This window comes from Crocuta crocuta, unplaced genomic scaffold (assembly GCF_008692635.1).
Source record: "Crocuta crocuta isolate KB4526 unplaced genomic scaffold, BGI_CrCroc_1.0 scaffold7, whole genome shotgun sequence".
In the NCBI taxonomy this organism is placed as follows: domain Eukaryota; kingdom Metazoa; phylum Chordata; class Mammalia; order Carnivora; family Hyaenidae; genus Crocuta; species Crocuta crocuta.
In genome coordinates, this window is record NW_027531904.1 from 460132 (window position 1) to 466897 (window position 6766).

Here is a 6766-nt window from a genome sequence, read left to right on the forward strand (position 1 = left end):
TGCCATCCATCCAATGACCTAGACGCCTGTCCCCTTGGCTGCAGACACCTGTGATTCCTCCTGGTTTCACTGGTTCGCAGGTCTTGGGGTTTTGCCTCTTCTAAATCACCAGTTCTGTCTATAAGAACAGAACCGCATTTTCTGTGCCTTCTCCCTGCTGAACACAGAGCCATCCTGGTAACTGAAGGGCCCTTGGGTCTTTTTGCATTTCTGTTAGGTTTTTTCTCAAGAGACAGAGGCCACAGGGTTTTTTTTTTCCCCTAGATGCCCCAATAATTTTTCTAAAATAATTTTGGGGGGTTATAAAAGCAATACTCTTTTAAAGGCAAACACTGAAAAGGGTAAATAAGTACATGAAAATAACCCAAATTCCTACCTCCCACAGACAACTGTCACATCACTAAAGATTGTGAACATCCTTTGAGACATAATACCTTACACTGTTCTCTCCAAAGTATGATCATTTGAAGGAGAACAATAATTTTTAAAGCTCTCCTCGTTTATCGAGCGGCCACGGTATACTGGGCACTTCGCCAAACGCTTGAAGTACACCACCTCGTGAAGTCACCACACCTTCCTCACGAACATCACCGTACCGAAGAGGAAACAGAGGGTCAGAGAGGTTGCCTGACAGCTAGCTGGTGACCAAGAGCCGGGGTAGAACACAGACACCCCCCCTTTTTCACATGTACCAGATTGTGAATAAACCTTAGATTTGCTTCGTAGCATAATCGAGTTTGTGCTTCCAGGTGGGGGGAAAATAAGACCCCAAATTTGGAGGTCCCAGATAGCAGAGTGAATCGCTGACCGCCTGTTCTGTGGACCTAGAGCCTTTTTACCTCGTCCCGAAGGCCCTCTCTGCTCCCTGTCCGTCTCCGGCTTAGCATTTCAGAGGAGATGCCATCCAGCCATAGGTCAGGCAAATAAGTTGGCAAGGGCTGCCAGGGTGCAAATTTTCCCGTCAGATTTATGTCTTTTGGGTTTTGCTTATTTATTCATTTCATGCACCATTTCACCCGAGCAGTCGAAATACCGAGACGCCTATTAAAGTGATCCGTCTGCACCCAGGTCCTCGCAGAAAGGAGCCCATTATTGCTCCCCATGCTAAGGAATGTCCCATGAACACAGGCCCACACATGTGTGCGCCGGCCGGGCGTGTGCCCAGCTGGCGTGCGTGTGCCCTCCCACTGCATGAGGGGTGGGGGGCCCTGCCTGCGGATGGCGGTGAGGGAGAAAAAGCCACTTCAAATGAATCTGGATCTGGAGCGGCCAAGCAGATGAGCCGGGGGTTGCTGGAGGCAGAGCGAGGATGGAAAATGATCATTTCTAGAGCCAGCCCTGGGCTCAGGAAGCGGGGTGATGCCTCCAAGCAGGAAGAACATGCTGCTCACCTGAAGGCTTCGTTGATAGCTGAAAAGTGATGACTTTGCCCGTAACCGGTGGAACCCCGGGGGGTAGCTTAGTTCTACGCCCAAAGACAAGGCGGGACTGCCCTCGAATCTTGCACCTGGTGCAGCCCTTGGTCATCATGGGTCCCTCTTTTCAGTTTGTTGTTGTTTCTTTTGAGAGAGAAAGGAGAGAGCCAGAATCCCAAGCAAGGTCCACCCTGCCGGCGCCGAGCCCCACATAGAGCTCGAGCCCATGAACCATGAGATCATGACCTGAGCCGCAATCAAGAGTCGGACGCTTAACCGACTGAGCCACCCAGGCGCCCCCATCAGGGCTCCCTTTTAACCCAGAGAAGCCCGCAGCCACCTGACCGGCAGGTCTGCTTGTGGCCCTTGGTGAACACAGGCGCTTCTGAATATCCTGTCTGCCATTGATCTGGCCCCACGTGGCCTCGTGGGAGGGGGGGCTGGGTGCCCCGTTTGGAAAGCTGAGGTGTGCCCTTTTCCTTGGCACTCGGCATGGTTTCTTGCAGCAGCTTGGCGCGTGTGGAGGCTGGGGCAGAGCAGCCCTGGCTGAGTGTGACAAGGGGGCAGTGCCTCCTGCCTCAGCTCAGTGGGTGGCATTCGGTCACCTCTTCCCACTCTGGGCAGGGACTTAACCCTCAAGCTCCCCAGTCTCCCTGCCTCCCCTTCCTAGACCAGTTGAGAGTCTCTCCTTGTGCCTGGCTCTTTCACCTGCAGGCCAGTTCCTGGATGACGAGGTTTCCAGAAAAGTCCCAGCGCCTTCAAGGGACTCACAGGCAGGGCCAGTTCCCCCCAAACCAGCTTGGGCTGCGTAGGGAGGAATGCTTTTTAGGACAGATGATTATTGGGGCGCCTGGGTGGCTTAGTCGGTTAAGCGTCCGACTTTCGCTTAGGTCATGATCTCGCGGTTCGTGGGTTCGGGCCCTGCGTCGGGCTCTGTGCTGACTGCCAGCTCAGAGCCTGGAGCCTGTTTCAGTCTGTGACTCCCTCTCTCTCTCTGACCCTCCCCTGCTCACGCTGTCTCTCTCCCTCTCTCTCTCCTAGAAATAAATTTAAAAAAAAAAACCTAAAAAAAAAAAGGACAGATGATTATTTCTGGCTTCTTGCAGGTTAAGTAGGGTGATATCTGCTGCACCTGATGAAATACTCAGTGTGTCACCTGGCTGTGTGCCTGTAGGCATCTGATGGCAAACACCTGGATGTTTACGCCAGGAGTGACACAAACAGGCAGCTTTAGACATCTCTTTATTTACATATTTATTTATTTTGGGGAGCGTGTGAGTGGCGGCGGGACAGAGAGAGGGAGAGAGGATCCAAAGCTGATGTAGGACTTGATCACGAACCGCAAGATCATGCCCTGAGTCGAAGTCAGACGTTCAATTGCCCCCTGAGCCACCTAGGTGCCAAGGTGCTTTCGGCGTCTCTTAAGAAGATTCCAGAACGCCGCCCAGGCCAGTTTGCCACATGTTGGCACTAGATCTGATCGCGTCCCCTTCCCTGATTCCCGAAGAGGGTGGGGAGTGGCCAGCTGTCCCCATGCTGAGTGCCGGCGGGGGCTGGCGCTCCTGGATTGGTGCTGCCCTCCCCTCCTCCGTCAGGACCCCCTGTCACAGCTTGATGGTAAGAGGGGAGCCCCAGGGCCTCTGCTGTCTGCGGGGGGACAGGCCGAGGCTTCAGTGCTGACCTTGCCACAGAGGTTGAGCAGCCACCGCTCACTGTGCATGTGCTCTGCCTGCTTCTACCCCGACCAAAGCCACCACCTCCTAAAATAGTATTATGATCATGCTATGCACCTCCTGAAAATTACCGCGGGGCTCCCCGCCATCCACCGCATCTAGTCTGAAATCCGTAGGCTGGTACGTCAGGGTCCAGTCAGGGTACCAAAAGCACGTGAGCGGTTTCCCCGGGGAGACCTTAATGTAGGGGATTGTTGGGCGTTTGTGGGAGCACCGGAAAGGCCACAGGGGACCACAGAGGGACACACACACAGTGTAGGAAGCGACTTCGCCTGGGGGGCAAAGGAAGAGAGAAGCTGGGGTCCAGGTCTCTATGGAGGGTGCTATGAAAGCACAGTGATGAAACAGCCTGAGGACAGCGCCCCCTTGTGGTGGAGTCTCAGAGCTGGGGGACGAGAGGAAAGGGATTTGAAATCCCCCCGGGTCCCCGCACACGCGGGCACACAGCCGAGGAAAGCACTTTGGAGCTGAGCAACACTTGCTACCGGCATGCAAGCAGCGTGTCACCTCCAGCCAGCCTCCGCTGCGTCGGAGGCCCTGTGCTTCCGCACCTGTCTCGCCCCAGCTGGCCGGTCCCCCTGGCCCTCCAGGACCTGGCTGAACTGCTGCCTTCCCTGGTCCCTCTGGTACCTCCATCCTTACATCTTTCTTGTGACCTAGGCTTCTGATGATGAAACGTGTCTGGTCAGCATTCTAGAAGTTTGCTAGCTCTCCCCACCTGAGCAGAGAAACGACCTGCGGCTGTTGCAGGAACAGCGAGGAGCGCAGGGTAGGGGCCAGAACTTCCAGCAAGTAAATGACTCCAGGTAGGGGCCATGCCAGCCCCAGAGTGGGAAAGAACCAGCTTGACCGTGGGGCTTGGATTCAAAACGAGCACTACCCCTTTAAGAGGAGGCAGGTTCTCCCCTTTCCCCGCTCACCCCACCCCTCCTTCCGCACAGCGACTGAAACCTGATCTAATCCCTTTGCACGCGGGTAATTTATTGGTCTATTGGGCTTTTCTTGGTGGCAAATTGCATTGTCTTTATTCCTGGGTTCGGGCTGCGGAGCAGCTCGCCGCATTCCTGAGACTCGCTTCTCAGGGCGATCCTTCACACCCCCTCGGTGCACAGTGAAATAAGTTTTATTGGGCCTCTTTGTTATGCAAACAGGGCGGTAATAATCAGGCTATTATTCTGAAAGATTGGGCTTGATTAACAGTTCAAAGGAGGTCTCTGAAAGCAGCTAATGCCGCACTGGTGCATAAATACTTCCCTCCCGCCCGGCTCTGAGCTTCCAGCCCCAGTCTGTTTCCGAGAGACGCCGAGCTGCTCGTTACAGGAAAGGAATAAAGTCGGGCAGGCTGTGAGGCTATGATTTCTCTCGCTGGCACATCTCAGCGCACCAAGGAGGCGGTCCGGAGCCCACCTCCCCAAAAAGTGAAATGTTACATATGTGGGGTGTCAGGACACATGGGAGGCCCCAGCCTCCCCGGGAGACCCTGCATAGCACTGGGTTGGGGGCGTCAAAAAGGCATCAAATCAGGCACCTGGGTGGCTCAGTCAGTTAAGCATCTGACTTTGGCTCAGGTCGTGATCTCATGGTTCCTGAGTTCGAGCCCCGTGTTGGGCTCTGCTGACAGCTCAGAGCCTGGAGCCTGCATCCAATTCTGTGTCTCCCTCTCTCTCTGCCCCTCCTCTGCTTGCTCTCTCTCTCTCTCTCTCTCTCTCCTTTTTTCACAAATGAATAAACAAAAAATAATAAGTAAAAAGGCATCAAGCCTCCTAAGATGCTTTGAGTGTAGGGTGTGGAAAATGAGGGACCCCTGTTCTCGGGGTCTGCTGGCAGGAGGGGACACCTCTGCTGGATGACACAGTCCGTTCCGTGAGGCCCACAGCAGCCAGGGCTCCACAGGGGAGCCGGGGACCGTCCTTATATTTGCAGGGTGGTTAACATTTGAGCCTTTTCTGGGTGGCTCTGGAGGAGCCGAGCACCGCCGCCCCGCCCCCGCCCCCGGACACGCCCGGAGGCAGATGCGGATCCACAGCTGGACCTGTCCAGAGCAGGAGGGGCCAGCCTGGCCCTGGCAGATTCCCCGTGGTGGTGGCAGCGGAGGCCGGATGCCCACCAGAGAGGGATGGTACAGGGAGAGTCTCTGCTTCTGCCTTGGAGGCTGCCTCGAGGTGGCAACCAGTGACAGTGACACTTGATAGCTCTCGGCCCCGGGTTCTAAAACTCCACGGCGCGTCATGAGAAACCAACATAGTTTGGTCACCATGTGCTCATAGATAAAGTGACCTTGATTAAGTAGATTGCACAGAGAGGCAAGGGATGCCCGCCCCAACTGCAGAGTTGGAAACAGATGAGTCTGATGTTTGCCCGGGGTGGGGGGGGAAGGGGGTGTCTCCCGTCTGAGCCTGAAGGGACCACCCCCCCAGGCTTTGCCTACACCCCACCCTTAAAGCCAATCACCCACCTCAGGGGGCGCTGGAGGGAGTTCGGGGGCTCCCTGTCATGAGTCCCAGCCAGCCACCGGCTTCACCTCTGCATTCCCCTCCGTGTGTCCCCGCTATCTCATCCTCAAGTTCTCTGTCTCCAGAGGCCTGGGTCAAACCCAGACCCGTGGAATGTGCTTCTAAGGAGCATAAAGTTCTGTGCGGCAGCTTTGCATTTCCCTGGGTGTCTGAGGTGGAGCCCCAGGTCCCAAGGGTTTAGCAGAGGGCCCGGGGGAGGCTCGCCCGAGGACCGGAGTGGCTAAGATAGAAATGAAGCTCGGGAGGAATTCTTACTTCCCATCAGGTTCTTAATCCCCTGGCCCTGCGCACGGGGCTGTCCTGGATGTGCCCAGAGGTGGCCAGCGGGCCAGAAGGATCCCCTTTGCCGTTTGCAGGAGCCAGGCAGGGAGGGGGAAGGCGGGGCCTTCTCGTCACCCCAGAAGCAGCAAGGGCGGCTTGCCCTGAACACTGGTGTCCCCTTCTGCCCGCGGGAGTTGGAGTTCGTTCTGTTTCAAACTCGCACACTTTCCTCTCCTTGCTTCCTTCCCTGGACATTCACATCAGAAAGAAGTCTGAGGTTTCCTGCTTGGAATGAAGGTCTCTCTCTCTTTTTTTTTTTAAGACGCGGTACATAAAAATCAGCCCCTCTGTGGTTTCTTTGGCAGGTGACCCCGCAGCTACGAGCTTTTCCTTTTGATGCTGGGCCAGGTTACATTCAGGTCCCTGACCCGGGGTGGCCGTCAGCCCGTGATTTAGTGGAGTCGATATGGGGCTGCCGGAGGACTCCAGCTAGAGGTCAAGGGCCCCTCGGCTCGCCACCCGTGGGGGCACGCCCTTCAGCTCAGGCGTGCCCAAAGCCCTTCCCCGACCCCCAGGAAATGACGACTCATGCGTGACCACTTTGGGCAGACCGGCCCCGGAGAGCTGCGTTACCACCTGGAGAGGAGGCAGGGAGGGACGGGAGCCCTCAACTCTGGTCCCAGGCGGTCACTGACCTGTTGGAAGTCACTCCCGTTCCCCCTCACCCTGAGCGATAGCTCCTCCAGCTGTGGTGGGAGGTACTTGGACTTCCCCTTAAACTCTCAGGAAGGTGTGAAAGGCTGGCTCAAGTCCCCCAAGGGTTCGGGGCAGCTATGGAAACCCA